Below are 19,591 nucleotides of genomic sequence, written 5' to 3'. Positions count from 1 at the left end.
CTATGCCCTTACAGAGAGGCAACAGCATAGCTGTGGCAAAGGCTCGTTCCACAGCTAAGTGCAGAGGACAGGGTTGGGGGTGGGAAGGTGATTTTCACTTCTCTCCCCTTCTTACAGAAGTCCTTTTTGCTTGCAGAAATATATCCCTGAGGATTGCACAGCCCTTAGGAAGAACTTTTGGAGGGAGGGGAGAGAAGTATAGTTCCATCCCCCACCCCCTACCCTTGTCTGTGGAACAAGCCTTCACTGCAGGCATGCTACAGCCTTTCTGTATGAGAGCAGACCTTCTTCCACTCTCCTATAGTGGCAGAACATGTGGGCCATCAAGTGAAGACTTGGATATTTACTGTTCTTCTTTTAAATCTTAGACAGGTCCACAAAGCAGCTTACAAAATCTAAAGCATACTAAAAGCATCAGCAGCAATCAATAAAAGCACTTAGAACACTAATAATATTTTTAAAAACTCAACAGGACTGTCACCAAGCAGGCATTTTTGCAAAATAGAGGGCCATAATGCTAACCTACCTATATGGCAACCTGTAGGGAATCAGGTTGAATGTAGGAACAATTTGTTGTACTGAATTACATCAGAAAAGGGCTTGATCATGATCCCCAGGAAAAATGAGAGTATAACGTCAAGGGCTTACACCTGGCATTGAATAAATAGGGGACTGAGTCCCAGTTAGCCATCTTAAGGTGTTACATTTTGACCCTGTATAACTAGACTTGGGATGAATAAGCCACAAAGTATTCTCGAATGATTCTCATGGCAAATATGTGAGGTGGGAAATTCCAATAATATCCTGCTGGACTTCCAATTATTCTTAGGTTCTCCAAAGAATTCTCATAAAGTGACTTCATTAGCAAATGAAAAATTATTCTGCACTTTTTTGCAAATCAAATGCCAGTTTAGCACCAGGAAATCATGTCTCTCAGCAGGGTAGGTAGAGTCATGCCTTCTCTTAAAAAGACAGTTTGTTCTAAGGTATGGAAGTCAGAATAATTTTTTTTAATTAGATTTTTGATTAATCTGAGCATGGGATTGGCACAAGATCGCTTGGTTAGCTTAGTGGTTAAGAAGGCGGTGAATTGGACATAAGTTCTTTCCCCACTGCTCTGAAGATGGTGATGTGGCCATGCTCAGATTTACACAAACACATTGGTACCTTACAACTCTAAAATTATGTTATTTCCTTGTGGGTCCCCAACTGTGACTCGTCTCCAATGCCCATCAACCTATCTTCATATGTAAAAGAAGACAGATTTAACCTTTCACAGAACCATCTTTGTGCCCTGAAGCCATAGGATTTTATGAATTCGAATGTTGACTGTCTTTGAGAATATCCATGCTTGAGAATTTACTGATGCAGTTGTATCCTTTCAGAAGTTATGTCCTGCTTCAGGTACAGAACATTTTCAAAAAACCAAATGGTAGAATATTCTTTTCCAAGTCTAGTATAAACAACACAAATTTAACACTGCTCAGCAGGGGCACTCCTGTTTCAGATAAATGCCAAGGGTCCCATTTCCCAGCTGCCATATTAAAATGTAACCTTTCACACTCCTAAACTGTATACACATAACCTGCATATTTACAGCAGAAACACCATATAGATCTCAAACCCCATGTTGGAGCCTGATTTCCTCTCAGTTTAGTTATTCTTCTTTGTATGCAGCTGAGCTTATTTAAAATGTGCTTTTTTACTTAAGAAACTGGAGATGAAGCTTTGAAATATTAGCACAGCCAACTGGGATGGGGAATTGTTTTTTTGTTTGTTTGTTTTTAAAATACTTTTGAATGATGCATAATTTTAACAGATAAACTTCAGTGAAAAATGGTCACAACCTTCTCTCAGTCAGTGGCTGCAATGAAGCTGGGCTAATTCAGGCCTTAGTTTGTCACAAAGTGGGATTTTGGCCTGGATCCCACTTATATCAGTGGGAATCCCATAGTTAAAAATCACACGCAATTCCCCACAAATATATATCATGCCGCCCTAGTGAGGATTTTCCAAAGCCATATATTATAGACTACACATTGATTTTTAGCACTTCCTGTTTCTTTTGTAGTATATAAAATGCAGCAGAAAATCTCCATTAATATTTAAACTTCTGGGAGATCTAACTTTTAAGCTATCAGCCCAGTAATTTGTATGTAACACAGCACTGCTGGAATCAGTTTACTCTCCTATTTCCCTCTGATGCCCCAAAGAGCTTACTACTAAGAAAAGAAACACATGATGGTCACTTCTTAATACTTGTCTCACACTGTATAAATAACCATAGATCAAAGGGGAACAAATGAATGTGGGTGAAATTGCTGAGATAAAGAGCAGGCAATACTTCTTTTAAATCCCCAAAGATTAATACATATACATTAAAGCCTTGCTCATTTTTTCTTATTAAAGATGCTTTGCTTGCAGTAGGGTGATTCCTCCCTTCCCTGCAGCCCCCCATCCCACCTTCTGCTGTAGGGCTCCTGACCCTCAGGATCGGATTTTCAGAGGCTGCTGTGGAAAAAGGAGGGAGGCAATGCTACATGAGGAGACATCCACTCAGACAACTTTTGGGGTTCAAGCAGAGCTGTGAACAGACAGTGGGACAGTCTACATCATGGGTGCACCACTTTGGATCTCCTGCCGATGTTGGACTACAATTCCTTTAATTCCTGACTACTGGTCACTGTGGCTGATTGGAGTTGCAGTCCAAAAATAGCTGGAGGGTTGACATTGTGTAGCCCTGGTCTACAGTGATGGCCAGCTATGAAATTACTGGGGGACCCAATTTAACCATTGTAGGTCAGCAGTGACAATACCAGAAGCGTGCGGCTGAGTCAGTTGAATAGTACTGCTATTTTCATAAGGTACCCATATAACTCCATCCATTATTTATTTGTAGTAAACGTTAACAACTGCTTTTCTGAAGAAGCTTCCAACCAAGGCAATGAACAATAAAAAATCAATCTGAAATAACAATAAAACAATAAAAAATGTTCAAAAGTGACAGCAGCCATAAAGCATAGTCATTAAATGATGGTACAGTGACATGGTGATTTAACTCCATTAGCCTCATCTCTCCTGGGATGGGCTCACAAAGCAGTGGGGATAGAAAACATTAGTGCCCATTTTGTAATTCCATCTATGAATTCTTGCTAGTTTAACAAAATAAGTTATCCCAACAACCCTCTCCACTCTAAACAGCTTCAGAAGTTTTGAAGGCTGTCTTTGCTTCATCCTGTGATGTCAAGAAGAACTTGAGATGGGCAAGTTTGAACCTTCATATTATTACATAGGATTTTGCAGGAGACTAAAAAAAGAAAGACACATTTGTTTTCACCAGCATGGATACAATCCAACTCACAGAGGGAAGCTGCAAACCCATTATGAAGGCAGCCATTTGCCAACAGTGTAGCATAAAATGCTGGACAAATTGCCTGCACGGCACCAGTCTATATATCCATGTCGGCTGGCTATATTGAATCATACAAGGAGTTATTCTGCTCCATAAATCTGCAAGTCTTAGCAAGCTTGTGGCGACATAGTTCTTATTAAATAAAATAACAACAACAACAACAACTCAGATAATGCTTTAAAGTGTAGATGGTGGACTGAGGCAGAAATACTGGCTTGCCAAAAACCACCTACTGAATTTATGCCTAAGATGAAATTTGAACTGTCAGTTTTTAGGCTCACAGCTTACACTCTTGTCCACTGTGCAACCTCTGGTGCTTCGCATAGTTGAAGGAGAAAGGGGATTCTCTGGTCATGGTTATTAATTCATCCCCAGTTCTCCAACTAGTTGACCCCTGCTAACCGAGCAAAGAGGCACTTTTCAAAATGGTGGTTATCTTATATTTAGCAGACGGAGAGCAACTATCCCTATCTAACACCAGCGATGGTGGATTAACGGAGAGGCAGAGTCAGCATTTGCCTGCAGTGGCAAAATTTGAGGAGCAGGAAATTTTGCCCTCCTCAAATGTTGCTGTCCCTCTCTATGGGCAACGGTGGCTTTAGCAAGGGTGGAGTGGGAGAGGAGAAAGTCCACCCCCCGCCCTTTAACTTATTTTTCTTTAAAAATCAAACCTTTTTTGCTTAAGTAGAAGGGCAGCCAAAGCCTTTTTGCCCATGAGTGGCAAAAAGCTTAATCTGCCCCTGAACCCCAGCACAGCATCCCTCTTGTAGTTGCTGCCGGGGTCAACCTTATATTTCCTTTTAGATTATGAGCCTTTTTGTGGCACAGGACCATCTTATTTCTTTATTCGATGCAAACTGCTTTGAGCACTGTTGCTGAAAAGTGGTATATAAATATTCATAGAAGAAGAAGAAGAAGAAGAAGAAGAAGAAGAAGAAGAAGAAGAAGAAGAAGAAGAAGAAGAAGAAGAAGAAGAAGAAGAAAGATTTTTAATGTATTTTCTGATCACACAATTAAATCTGTCATAGCGCAAAAATATTATTGGATTTTGGAAGACTTCAGACATATTGAATGTTCCAGTTTTAGACCCATACAAGGACTTGCCACTAACGCTGTCCTTCAATGTTCAAAGAAATGTATCTTCTGAAAGTAGCATTTATACAGTACATGTCCTATAGAGTAAATGCATATAAGAATATCATACAGAAATATATCTAATCTTTTCTACTTGATTCAATTGATTTAGCTTTCAATTGATTCAGCTAAGACCTAAGAAATAGTGCCTACCTTCTACCTATAAATTTTTCACCTGTAACCCAATGTCTTACAAGAAACTCAGAGGTTATTAACACAATCAAAAACTGTGCTCTACCTGGGTTTGGGACCTGTATGTCCTCCTAATTTTTGGTTGTATGGAAGCAAGGTAAGAGGAAAACCTGGGTAGAAGTGATTGTCAGAAAGCAAAGTAAGAGGAGAACCTGGGTAGAAGTAATTGTGTGGAGGCAAGGTAGGAGGAGGAGCTATCCAGGTTTTCCTCCTGTCTTGCTTCCACACAACTGAAAATTGGGAATACACACAGCTCCCAAACCTGGGTAGAACACAGTTTTTGATTGTGTGGATGACATCACTGTGTTTTTCAGAAGGGTTTAAGGAAGTTAGTTATTTAAATTAGTGTCTTTTGTTTCTCAGACGTAAGGATTAGTGATAGGATTTATACCTACATGAAAATGGTTAATTATATATTTTGGTAAAAGTAAGAACAGATCAAAGAAGCAGCAGCAAAGTTGTACATGACAGCAAGTTTGTATTAAGAAAGGACAGGAATGTTGACATGTTTCTCCAAGTTATGGTTTTATTTAGTCATGAAAATTTTTAGGATTAAAAAGTAGTAAATCTGAATCCAGATTCAAGTTGCCTTTGCGCTTCCTCATGTCTCTTTCTTACTTTACAGTTCTCAGTAGGTATAAAGCTCCTTGAAATTATCTTTCATGTAAAGCCTTTTGTAATTCATACTCTGTTGATGTCTTAAAGCTAATGTCTATATATGCTGTACAAGAAGCTATATAAGTAAACTAGTATTTTTAATAGAGTACTTCTCTCTCTTGAGTACTTATCTTTAATTATTGTCTGTACAGTACCTTGTATATATAAACCTACGTAGTGATGTACTTTTTGGATTCGAGCTTTGCACACTACACTTTCCTGATATAGCTTACAGCTAATTTAAATACTGTGGGGTAAGTGTCATCTAACCAGAGGCAATCTGCGACAAAATCTGATGTATAACTAAGAATGTTAGATGGATAGTTATAGGCCGGTCTCCAATCTCCCATGGTTGGGCAAGGTGATTGAGAGAGTGGTGGCTAACCAGCAACAGGCAGCTTTGGAGAAAACTGATTATCTAGAACCATTTCAAACTGGCTTTAGAACAGGCTGTGGGGTTGAGTCTGCCTTGGTCAGCCTGATGGATGACCTTTATCAGGGAATCAACAGAGGGAGTGTGACTCTGTTGGTTCTTTGGGATCTCTTGGAGTCTTTCAGTACCATCGACTATGGTATCCTGTATTGCCTGGGGGAGTTGGGGATAGGAGGCACTGCTTTGCAGTGGTTCCACTCCTATCTCTCAGGCAGATTCCAGATGGTGGAGCTTGGTGATGGTCGTTCTTCAAAACGGGAGCTATTATATGGAGTCCCTCAGGGCTCCATTCTGTCACCAATGCTTTTTAACATTTGCATGAAACCAGTGGGTGAAGTCATCAGGAGATTTGGTGCAGTATGCTGATGACACCAAAGTTTATTTCTCCTGATCATCATCATCATCATCATCATCATCATCATCATCATCATCAGGAAATGGCATTCACTCCCTAAATGCCTGACTATGGGCATTAATGGGCTGGTAGAGGGATAACAAATTGAAGCTGAATCCAAGCAAGACAGAGGTACTGATTGTGGGGGAGCCGAATTTGAGGGATGAGTTAGATTTTCCTGTGCTGGATGGGGTAACACTACCCCAGAAGGAACAGGTACTTTCCCAAGGAACAGCTTGGGAGTTGGGAAACAGCCTCACCCTGGTATCTCAGGTGGAAGCTATGGCCAGGAGCGCTTTCCATTAACTTTGGCTGATTGGACAGCTGCATCCATCCCTTGAAGAGAACAATCTAGAAACAGTGGTGCATCAGCTGGTAACCTCCAGGCTTGACTATTGCAATGTGCTCTATGTGGGGCTGCCTTTGTACATAGTTCAGAAATTTCAGTTAGTTCAAAATGCAGTAGCCATTTTGGTCTCTGGTGTGAGCCAGAGATAGCATATTATGCCTGTTTTAAAACATTTGCACTGGCTGCCAATACGTTTCCGGGCGACATACAAAGTGTTAATTATTACTTTTAAAGCCCTGAACAGCTTGGGTCTGGGCTACCTTAGAGAGCACCTTCTTCTATATGTTCCCCATCAAACACTGAGATCATCTGGAGAAGTCCATCTCCAGTTACCACCGATACGTCTCAGAACGTTACCACCATTGTAACTCAGAACCGGGCCTTCTCTGTAGCTGTTCCTGGCCTATGGAATGCACTCCCAGCAGATATCTGCAGTTTAGGCTCACTGTTGGCCTTTAAGAGAGCCTTGAAAACTTACTGGTTTGGCCCAGCCTTCCAAGGTTTTTAAATTGTTTTTAGTTGTTTTAATTGGTTTTAAATTGTTTTGAATTGTTTTAAAATTGTTTTTTATATTGTTTTAAGCAATGTGTTTTAAATGGTGCTTATTTTATGTCTTTTTAAACTTGTTGTGCACCACCCTGAGCCTTTGGATCTATAAATGGAATGGAATGGAATGAATGAATGAATGAATGTACTAACCATTCTAAGAAATGATGCTAATTTATTTACATTCTTCTAACTGTCTGGTAATTCGTAGTACATTTTTTGTTTGCATGATGAGAACTCTCCAAATTTGCCTTGCAGTTTGCTATAGATGGCAGTGAATTATCATTTACAGGTGGCAAGCAGATATGTGAGAAATCCTCTTTAGGATTTCAGCTGATCATATTCAATCCCACTCCCTTTCAGAATTCCTACAGATGTTCCATTTGAACAGGAATATCCAAATTCAGTTGAAGTTTTGCCTGACGTGAAACAGATACACTAGATGAGGCACGATATTGTATTTCCATCTCTTTAAATGTTTTCCACAAATCGCTACCATGGCAGGAGAAAATCTGAATCAAGGGAGAGGGAAGTTTAACCCTTCTCCCCCTGCACAATTTTCTCCATGAAAATTCCCCACCTCCTTGAAACTGCTATTTCTTCTTGGAGGTCAGCTGCTATTTCAAACCATATGCTTATTTTCTTTTTCCTCTTGAAGCAAATAGCAGTTGTAGTGGGATATTATGGGAGAAATGGTGTGGGAAGGGGGGAAAAACTAAACCCCATGCATTATGGTCCCAATCGGGAACTGGGGCCCTGCTTACAATTTGAAAAATAAGTCTACAGAGATGGAAATTTCACATCTCATTCAGTTCAAACCTACCTAACAGATACATCTAACTAGCTGCCATGGACATTTTCCAGTCCCTGACAGACATTACTTTACTGTCTTTGCTGCCATTAACCAAGTTTTTTGTAGCAAATGGAAAGACAGTGAATACCACTTCTTCTTTTTTTAACAAGCCATCATAGAATCACTGTGTTTACGGGGTAATTTCAGGTTATACGCCATCTGTGACATAGCACAGAGATTAATAAAACACAGAGTTGTCTCCTTATGGCTGAAGCACCACCATACTTCAACACATGTTCAGTACCAACAAGCCAGTGACTGCAGAAAACAGAAGTCTGATTATTACTCTGTGTTCCTAGTTCACTAAAAGCAAGACTGGCCACCCCCACAGTGCTGTACTCATGCCAAATCTGTTTTTCCCCAGACCTTAAGAGTTCATTTTAGTTCCTTTTGACATACTGATATAACCTCCATGCTAATTCTGGAGACAGGTTCATTTACTGATACAATGCACAAGGGAAAAATATATATAGTAATGTATATTTTTGTAAGATTAAGAATGAACTCCCTCAGTTACTAGCTGCTGCTAAGTTAATGGGCTTCAACCGGAAGGTGTTTTATAACTGATATGGTGCTATAGGTCTAACTAGAAATGCATGGTGACTACTCTAAAAATAGCAGCTGTGATGCAGTATAGGAAAATTTTGCATCAGCTTTGTAGATTGGTTCAGGCAGAAGAGTTCAAGCAGAGAACCAGTGAAGTCTGAAGCATGTGAGACCACTGGGGAGAAATGTGTATTGAATTAGCAAACAGTGACTAGGATTCAGAGTGATGTTTGCTGAACTGGCACATATGCCATGCTGTGGTACTGCATGCTGATCAGGATATCACATGTACACAGTTGTACACACTACATGAACAATAGTCAGTGGCTGACATACTGCTTGATGGTATGTCAGCCTAATAACTTTGAATGCACACATTTGCACACACATGTGTTCAAGTTGCACACATTGTGCAAATGATGTCACATGAAAATAAGTCCATTATTTCCAATGAGCGTTCTTTGTGTACTGTCATTTGCACAACTTGCAAATTATTATGTTACTAGGCTGATGTCCTGTTGCACAGTATGTCAGCCAATATGCGCAGAGGTGATATAATTGTGATGTGTAAATCCATTAAGCAGGACAACAGTGGACAGAGAGGGAAAGTGTTTGGGTGATATGGAAGTAGGCCTGAAACTGTCTCATCAGGCATCCTAAAGGACTTTGATCCAAATAGAATGAAGCCACTTTATACACCACATTGCAACCTGGATAGAAGGATGAATTAGACCAGCATATCCCAATAGCCATGCTAGCTACGGAGGTGCAATGCATTCTCAGTGTTATTGCAGGAAACAATGCATATACAGGAGAACCTTGTTAATCGCAGACTCCATATCTGCAGTTTTGTGCCTCCGCGGTTGGGGAATTGACACCCGACCTTGGTATACACGGGGTGGGGGGGATAAGAGGTTAATTTTCACATATCTGTATGTCGGGGTGGCTGTAAATGACCTTTGAGGTCATTTCTGGCTGCCATTTTGAGATCAGGAACCTCAAAATGGCTCCTCTTGAAGGAAAAAATTGGGCAGAAATGTGGTTTTCGGCCAATTTTTTGGCTATTGGAGGGCATTGCTGTGCTGCTGGGGACACACAGATCACCATAGGCCACTCCTCCTGCATTTTTAGCCCCCCTTTTTAATATTTTCCTGACCTCCAGGAACCTAACCCTCCCTGATCCCATTGCCCCAATGCCTCTGTATTTGCAGTTTCCGTATCCACGGTAGCAGCGGAGATTAGAACTCCCGCAGTTACCTACATACAGATTCTCCTGTATATCGATTAGAGTGCTAAATGCAAAATAGGGAAACTTCAGATCACTTCTCAGCAAATACAAATGCTCAGGAAAAGAGCAATTGATTGAAGAAACATTTATCCTCTTCACTTTGTAACTCAACATTTCTAAAGTGATAGGGAGTGAAGCACTGATTTCATCAAAAGCAACAATCAGCATTGAAACCCATGACTTCAAAGTGACAAGGAAATAAAGATTTACTAGGAGTTGAGATGATATGTTATTTAGAAGAATAAGGGTATAATCTGCCAGACACTGCACTTGTGTGGCCGTGGTTCTTTCTAACATTATTGACCTTGGAAGCTAGCATAGCATAGTGGCCAAAATAATGAGTGGTGTCTCAGGAAGTCCCTGGCTTGAATCTCACTTTTTGCCTGAACTTACCAGGTGAACAGGCTAAAGTGAACTGCTACAGTGAAAAGCACAATTGTACATTTGGAAGGAAATAGTGAATTTTACAAAGTTAATAAAGAGTTATATATTAGTATCTCCTTAACTGTAGAACTGGCTTAATGACTTGTACACACAATCCACTTGTCTATTCATGAGAACATAAGAACAGCCCTGCTGGATCAAGCCCAAGGCCCATCTAGTCCAGCATCCTGCCTTTGAGGCTGGAGGTGGCCCATAGCCCTCTGACTAATAGCCGTTGACAGACCTCTCCTCCATGAAGCTGGAGTTAAAGAGCCATACTCAAAGTTAAAGAGCCATACTCAAATATGGCTCTTTAAACAAATCACAGATTAAATGGGTTTCATTTATATATTTTTTACATTTTATTTCCATCATTATATACCTATATTTTCCCATATCTGAATAGATATTTTCTGACCTAATACTAGAAAAATACTCATCAAAATTAATGATACCAGCTACAAAAGATTCTATTGCCTGTATTTTCTTTCCCCACCATGGAAAAAGAAATTAATTTATTCTTCAACACATAATCTAGCAAGGAGATTTCAGAAATAAGCGCCATTAAAACAAATCAGTGCTGCACAAGATAAAATACACTCATAATATTTTAAAATCTTTAGTGTGGATCTATAGTGGATGAAATGAATTTGGACAATGATTTCATAGAACTTATAATCAGGACCTAATACATTGTTCATTCCTTTAGAATTACCACCTACTATTTCTTTGTGTCAGTGAATCAAGGAAACCAGTTGTATATGTTACACTATAAAATGTCAGCTGCAGAGCTCTTCCTAAAAAAGTACCAATAAATTATGCTGAAATATTTTCCAACTCAGACTAAATGCACCATAAAGTACTCCCTAGGTGAATGGCATAATTATTTCATATGCTCTAATTGAGTGCTGGTGAAGTCATTCTGTAAATGTAGAGGTTGCAATGATGCAAGGAAATCAGCTGATTATTTTAGCGGTCTGAAAAACAGACTTGTGATGAAACACCGGTTACATTAATCAACCTCTGGTGAAGCTTGCCAAGGCTCAGGCCCAGAGACTGATGTTTAGAATGGCAGGAAAACTCTGGACAGTGAAGTAATAGATAATCCGGTCCCACTTCCGGTTATTGCAACAACAGGGCAGCAAGAAGGTACGTTGCTGCCTTGACTGTCTATTTAACCACAGAGTGCCAGAGGGAGAAGCATGGTGCATGGGGGGGGGAGGAGGGTAAGTGCACCCTCCCACATCCTTAAAGCCACTCCCACCCCCGCATTAGAACCGGTTTGAATGCAGGGGCTCCTAACCTGTTTGGCATTCTGAGAATAGAACGCCGAACAGGTTCGTGCACATCCCTACTCTGGGATGCTCCATTTGCAAATGGGGGTACCTGCCAGCAAAGATATCAGAGGCATGAGTACATCTGCTGGCTGAATTGCCCCCTTTGCTAAGAAGGGTTTACCTTGGTTTCCATTTGGATGGGTGACTACACATGAGCACTGTCTGCAGTAAGATACTCCCCTTAGGGGATAAGACTGTAGCTCAGTGGTAGAATATCTGATTGTATGCAGAAAGTCCCATTCATCTCCAAATAGGGCTGGGAGAGACTCCTGCCTGAAATCTTGGAGAGCCGCTGCCACACAGAATGGACAACACTGAGCTAAATGAACCAATAATCTGACTTGGTCTAAGGCAGCTTCCTTTGTTCCTATGACTTGCACTACCTTGCAAATGATTTGGCTGGGTGGGCCTTCGTGTGGGCATGTGTAGGGTGGGCTCTCAGGTTCAGGCTCAACCTGGATCAGCCATGATACTAGCCCTGGGGCAAGAATAAAGGATAATGCGAGGAAGTAGGGTTAACCGAGAGGAGGAGACCAGAGGAGAGCTGGTCTGGGAGAGGAGAGCTGGTCTTGTGGTACCAAGCATGACTTGTCCCTATAGCTAAGCAGGGTCTTCCCTGGTTGCATCTGAATGGGAGACTTGATGTGTGAGCACTGCAAGATATTCCCCTCAGGGGATGAAGCCGCTCTGGGAAGAGCAGAAGGTTTCAAGTTCCCTCCCTGGCTTCAAGTTTCCTCCCGGGCTGAGAGAGATTCCTGCCTGCAACCTTGGAGAAGCCACTGCCAGTCTGTGAAGACAATACTGAGCTAGATAGACCAATGGTCTGACTCAGTATATAGCAGTTTCCTATGTTTCCTATGTTTCCTATGTTTCCTAACCCCCACACACATATTGCAGCCCAGATCTGGATTGGTGGCTTCGAAGGTCAGCTTTTTGTTAAGAAAATACTGGCAACAACTGTAAGCATGTTGGTTAAAAATAATTTTAGCATGAGCCAGGAGAGGAGCCAGGCTGGCGGCGGCCTGTGTGCGGCTTCTGCCATGGCCGCTTAGCCCCGTCCCCTGTGTCTGACATTAGACGCGTCCAGCTAGCCATGTGCCCGTGTCTGACATCAGCCATGGGGGCATGGTCTCCCTTCCAAACTGGGCTGCCTGGCCCCGTTTGGAAAGGAGACTGGCCCGTGCTGCAGTGCGGGCTGATCTCTCTTTTAAATGGGGCTGCACAGCCCCTTTGGGGAGGGAGATTGATCTGCCCCACTGCACTGGCAGGGAGAGTCGCTTAGGCCATGCTGCCAACTCAGCGCGGGTTGATTTTGGCTCCAAACAGGGCCCTGTGGCCCTGTTTGGGACCGAAATAATGCCCCTGTGTTTGATGTCAGATGCGGGGGGGGGGGTTGTGTCTGGGGCCATGCTTGCGGCCCTTGATTGGGCGCGACCTGGGTTCTTTGAACCTGTTTGCCCAATGGTGGCTCCACCCCTGAGCATGACATGTAGTTTGGTTCAACCGGGGTGATATGGGCTCTGATCCCTGCTGTGCTGTGAGGTTAAGTTGATGGTCTTGGCCCAGTCTTTATTCTTCACTGTAACCTATTTAAGAAGGTTGTTGTAAGAGCAGGGGGAAAGAGATCACTACTTAAAGGATGGGCTGAATATAATTGTTGGCATGTAAAAGCAAAATTGTCCTTGATATATTCAATTGCCAAAATAAATAAATCAGGTTTTTTATCGTGAAGAGTCACAAGCAAGTTTGGAAAAAGAGAAGATTGCTGGTCCTGTGGTAGCAAGCACGACCGGTCCCCTTAGCTAAGCAGGGTCCACCCTGGTTACATATGAAAGGGAGACTAGAAGTGTGAGCACTGCGAGATATTCCCCTTAGGGGATGGAGCCACTCTGGGAAGAGCAGAAGGTTCCAAGTTCCCTCCCTGGCTTCTACAAGATAGGGAGAGTCTCCTGCCTGCAAACTTTGAGAAGCCACTGCCAATCTGTGTAGACAATACTGAGTGAAATGGATCTATGTTCTGACTCAGTATATGGCAGCTTCCTATGTTCCTAAAAAGAGGTAAGGAATTATTTAAGGTTCTTACCACATCAGTGATATTATTTTGCAGCCTTTTCAGATGAATTACATATGTAAGCATTAGGAATAATTAAAATGAAGGCTGCATTCCTACGCATTCTTATTAGGATGCAAGTCTCCGTGAACTCAGTGGAACTGACTTCTAAACAAGCATGTTTAGTAGTGGGCTGTAAGTTATTTACAACTCTAAAAAATTACTTAAAAATGCATGGCATGATTTCAGATGTAATTATGTAGCTCATAGAATATGGTGCATAAAGAAAATATAATCACAGCAAACCAACCAAGGATATTTTTTTTAGTGCAGTGGAGTGAGCTATCTAAGACCATACATGGTGGGGTGGGTTTTTTTTGCAAACATTACAAGATTTTAACTTCTGTGGAAGAAGCGGGGGGGAACCACTGCAATACCCAACTGCATTAACAAGCTGGTGTGTGAAGGCAAAAAGAAGTCAAATTATTTGAAATCATTTGAAAATTTAAGATAAAAAAGAAAGGAATAATGGAGATTACAATGGAATTTTACCGTGGCATATCTGACATGGTATTAATTAATCAAAAAGGGCCACCAAATGGGTATACTGGAGGACTATGGAAGAAGCAACTGCTCCCACCATCTCCCACTACAGCTTTGTGAGATAGGTTGGATTGAAAAACAGTGGCATAATGCAGTGCAGTCCACCATCATTCTAAGCAAGGTGTACACACACTACTGCATTCTGCTCAAAAGCATGCAGGCGCAGGTTGTGGAGGTGGGGTACCTGCACACCTACTAAACACAGCATCATTGCTGTTCCAACACTGTTCCCATTATTCCCAATGGAAGCAATGCTGGAACAGTGATGATGTGCTTACTAGGCACAGAGGTACATCACCTCTACAACCAGCGCCTAGGGGTTTTGAGCAGAATGCAGCAGTGGGGGGCAGTGTGCATCTGGCTTAGAACAACCGTGGCGCGTGTAGTATGTAAGCCAGCAAGCCCAAGGTCATCCAGAATGTTTTGCGACTGGTTCAGGGCTAGAACCAAAATTTCTCCAAAGTGAAATTTGAAAGAGAATTTCAGGATTCCTCCCAAGGAGAATCACTAGATATTTTTCTCAGTTTCTTCACATCCCGCTGGGGGTTTGAACCTAGACCTCCCGGATCTGAGTCTAGCATACATTCTAGAACTGCAGATCAGGAAGATACAGGAATCATTCAAAGGAAAGGGATGGAATGGACTTGGAAATGAGAATGAGACAGGGTTAGAGCAGAGCACTGAAGTATAATTCAGTCCTTGCCCTCTGCTACACTCCACCAGGCCCACAGAGTGGCCCCACTGTTTCTTACCTGGGAAGTTGATTCATAAGCCATTGTCTTGAAATAAGTTGGACAGACTTTCAAGAGCTGAAGAAGGGCAAAAGCTTTCTGGGTAAGACCTTTATCAGGAAGCAAAGGTGGTAACTCTAGTAACCCGACATGCTCCCTTCCTGGACTGATGTGGCCTTTTATTTTTCAGGGTGACCCATCATTTTCTCTCTCAAATGTTGTAAGGTCACCATTTCAAAGCAAAGCTCAGTAAGAGGAAACACGGGCAGTGGGAGGGGGGAAAAATGCATGAAGCTTGTGAGCTGAACAGAAGGCAAGGCTGTAGAATATGAAATGGGAAAAGAGCATTTTTTGTACCTAGCAGAGCAGATGCTGCAGAGATCCTGAGGCTCAGGAGGCGGTGGCAGCTGGTGTATTGGTAACATTATTCGATTTTCAGATAATCAGGCTAGCTAGACTTTTGTGGAGGCAGACCTGCCTGGCAGTTAAAAAGGATGTATGCTCCCTTCGCTCACTGAGCAAACTCTTTCTCAGCTGAAAAGAATAAGAAACTCTATGAAAAATGCAGAGCACTCACTGCACACAAAGAACAGAGAGAGAGAGAGGCATTTTTGTGCGTGCTTTCAGCTCTCTACCCAAGGCAGGTTTCTACTTTAAGCTCTGTTCACAAAGCACAAATATGATTCCTCAGATAAATAATAGAACCTGCCCTGTTGTGTGTGAAGTGACTCTTCCCCAATCTCCCATCCATTAAGAATGTGGTACTCACCTTTATACTTGGGCATGTGCTTGGATATGTAGTGGATGTGAAAACAGGCTATCTTAGTGGATGTTTGAGTACACTGCTTGCATCTGAACATGCAGGGGCTGCTGTAGCGTGACTGTGCACTCTCAGCAGGGGTGGATTTACCCCTCAGGAGCCCCTAGGGGCAGCTCTTAGCACCCACCCCCACTTACTGAGTCTACCAATCACAACAACAGTCTGCCTTTCCATCTGAATGGCCAATTTTGGCGAAAACTGAGCAAATGCCCACAAAACATGACCTCTCTGGTGCCATCCCTCCAGAGCATGGTCTCCCTAGGCCCAGGCCTATGAGGCTTATTGAGAAATCCATCTCTGACTATCAAAGGAGAGATAGCTCCAGCAAGCCCACCGCCCACCTCCTGATTTTAAAAGCAACCCAAGTAGTTGCTGTCCAACATTGCACTGACAAACTCCTTTCAATGTGTTATTTATGCTGTGGGTGCTGGGTTATTTAGTTGTGCTTGGGGGCCTCTGCAGCTCCTGTAGTTTTTGGGAGCTGGAGCTGTTGGGTGGAGCTTCTGCAGTTCAGTGTAACAATAAAAAAGCATTTGTGTTTTTAGGCCTTGGTGTCCCCTCCATTTCCCCTGCTACCAACACTACACTTGGCTGTCATAGGAATATAGGAACATAGGAAGCTGCCATATACTGAGTCAGACCATTGGTCTATCTAGCTCAGTATTGTCTTCACAGACTGGCAGTGGTTTCTCCAAGGTTGCAGGCAGGAGTCTCTCCCTATCTTGTATAAACCAGGGAGGGAACTTGGAGGAACCTTCTGCTCTTCCCAGAGCAGCTCCATCCCCTGAGGGGAATATCTTGCAGTACTCACATGTTTAGTCTCCCATTCATATGCAACCAGGGTGGACCCTGCTTAGCTAAAGGGACAAGTCATGCTTGCTGCCACAAGACCAGCTATCCTCTTCCACTGCTGGAGTTTCCTCTCCATTCATGCACAACATTGCAAAGGATGCTGGAACTAGTCTCTTGGGTAGCATGATTCAGAGATGTGAGTAACAACATTAGTCTAGCCCTGACTAAGCTTCTTCTCTCATTTTCACACAGCATAACACATTTCCTAGAATCCTAACTAGCCATCATATGCATATATCCATGATGACTGACCTTATAAGTAACAAGTGATTAAGAGAGGGGCTGCCTGAATAGAACCACCAGTTAACACCAGGTAATAAGAATATTTGCTGTTACTGTATATGGGTTGATGGTTGATTCTATTTAGGCTTCCTCCTCCCCCGCATTCAGTGTTTTCACCCAGCCTTCCTGCCTCCTCCTCTAGTCCTTTTGGTTTTAGCACCTTTAAATGACATCATTTAACATGTTTTAAACTTTGCAGCCATGAATGCTGGAAGTCCCTTTTTGCAAAATGCAAAGGACAACACCTTTTTTTCTGTGAGATTCACAATAAACTAATGAGAGATGGCAACGGAGGATCTCTCTCAAATTAAATTCTGTTGTCAGGTTAAAGGCATTGTAATCCCAGGAATGACAATAGCATTGCATTGATGTAACGGAGGGCATAATTTCCACCATGGTATATAAATAGACATAAGACAAATGAGATAACAGGTGTTTTAAACAACACCTTAATATTTAGTGACATTTACAGAGAAAAGTGAGGCGGGGGGAATGCACTATGTGAAGTAAAAGAAAATATGCAGAGAAAAAGTGGGGTGGAGAGAAAGCACGTTAGAGTATAAATCTGATTTGTGTACAGTACAAAATGTCAGGGTTTTCCCCTTCAACTATGTGATATGTGAATCAACAAGCTTGTTATATAACATGCTGGGTTTTGATTGAGTGAGTTCTTTAACCCTCTCCTAGTTTATTCCCTGCAGATGAATGTACATTGTTGGTTGAATGTGATGGAGGCTGTGCACTGACTAAGCTAAATGAGACAGCTGGGCTATCATGGTAAACAGCCTCACCCTTTCCGCAAGTGTCCTAAATTACCATATAAATTCATCAGTGCCTAAAAATATTTTTGCGCAGACTGACTATTATCAGGGTGAGGAAACCAATTACTCATGATTTATAGGAGGAACCAAAATTTCTGCATAATGTCAAAGTTTTACTTGGAAATATTTGGCCAACAATTAGTGGTAATTTGGTCACAGAAAATTTTGTGTGGGAGATTATAACTTTTTTCCAGCCTTCTTTTAGCCACTTCTCCAGAGATAGTTGTCCATAAGAAGACCAGGGGGTGTAGTACTTGTCAGCAAGTGTAGAGGTAAATTCCCATCTGCACTGAGAGATGGATGAGATACAGATGGAAATGTCCATCTACAGCTATCCTGTGCTGTGACACCAAGGATTGCACTTAAGTGGTAAATTCACCTCTGCATATATGTTGTACGTTCCACATGCACACCTGTCTTTATTGCTCAATTCCATTCATGTGCAGTTGCACCAATGCCCATGTATGGTCCAAAAAACCAGGGCTTTGGATCCATCCTCTTTCCCTCATTTAGAGCATCTTGGGCAGGTTTGTATATGTGGAAGAGCTTTTCTGTATGGGGAAACGATTGGCTTTTAGATATAGTGAGCTCTTTCTCACGATCAGTGAGAAGGGCTACCAGGCGTGTGAGGAGGAAGGCTGCTAAAACATACCTCTCCCACAGACAAGTGTTGGGTCTGTGCTGGGCAGGTGGATCATGTGGCCAGATAGACAACAGCTTTCCCCAGCTGTGTAGAGGGCTGGGGGCCGGAACGACCCCCAGAAATCCCATAATGCACTGCACAAGTGTGTGGTGCATTTTGGGGATTTTGCTGGCACTGGCTGGGAGGCTGCTCCCATATTGGCGTTGCACGGTGCCATGCGGCGTAAACACACGATCGTCTCACCTGTGTTAAGGGGACACTCCAGCCCTTAACTTTGGTTACAGGGCTGGCCTCTTTGGCAGGTTTGCCACTGAGGAGCTGCCGGCAAGCCCAATCTTGGCTGCCTTTGCCTGTTCTTGGCTGTGTGAGAGAACAGCCTCAGTATGTGACAAAACTGTTCATGGATGTCTACATAATTTGATGTGGTGCATGTTTCACATTCCAGTGTCTCTGTAGGCAGGGACGCAAGACCAGAAACCATGCTCATGGAAGTTTACCTTATCATGCATGTAAGCACATGGAATAGGGTTTGCCTCTTCTTTCCAGCTGCATGATACTTTCACCATTGCCATGATTTCCCCCCTGATTCTCAAGAAACTACCTGAGGGTTTCTTGTGGCCAGAAGCTAGAGATGAAGTCTCTCATGGTGACAACTGCAATGCAGTAAACATTTAAGCAGCATTGAGGTGGTTCTATATAACTCTTGCCACCTTGAAAGTAGTAATTAAGTAAAATGATACCAGAATGTGCAGGATGTATTCATACTTACTGATTAAATCATACTTACTGATTTAAACAGAGACTCACCTAAATCTTACTTTGACATTATATATTATGGACTCACATCCAGACTAATGAAGTGTACATGCAATGTGCTACATTCCAGACTAAAAGAGCCAAGATAGCACAAGCACTTCAGGGAAAGGGGAAATTGGAGGCAATCTCCCCACATTTACAAGCAACTAGACAGTTTTAGTCTTCACATATGCTTCATTTTTTGCACACATGCTTCGTTGGTCTGGATGTTGGTCCAGGTTGGTTTTTCTCATCGACAAGTCATGAATAACACTGGAACAGCATCTCTGAGATGAAAACAATGTAAACTGCTAAGCCTTCTAACCCAAACATGATGTTTTTAATACTATATTAAACTTTAGAACAAAACTTCCTTTCTCGATTTAAAAAAAAGAGTAAAATGTTATAATTAAAAGCACTAAAATGCACA

The sequence above is a fragment of the Hemicordylus capensis genome, chromosome 5 (genome assembly GCF_027244095.1).
Source record: "Hemicordylus capensis ecotype Gifberg chromosome 5, rHemCap1.1.pri, whole genome shotgun sequence".
Taxonomy (NCBI): Eukaryota; Metazoa; Chordata; class Lepidosauria; order Squamata; family Cordylidae; genus Hemicordylus; species Hemicordylus capensis.
Note: the sequence above shows the minus strand (reverse complement) of the source record.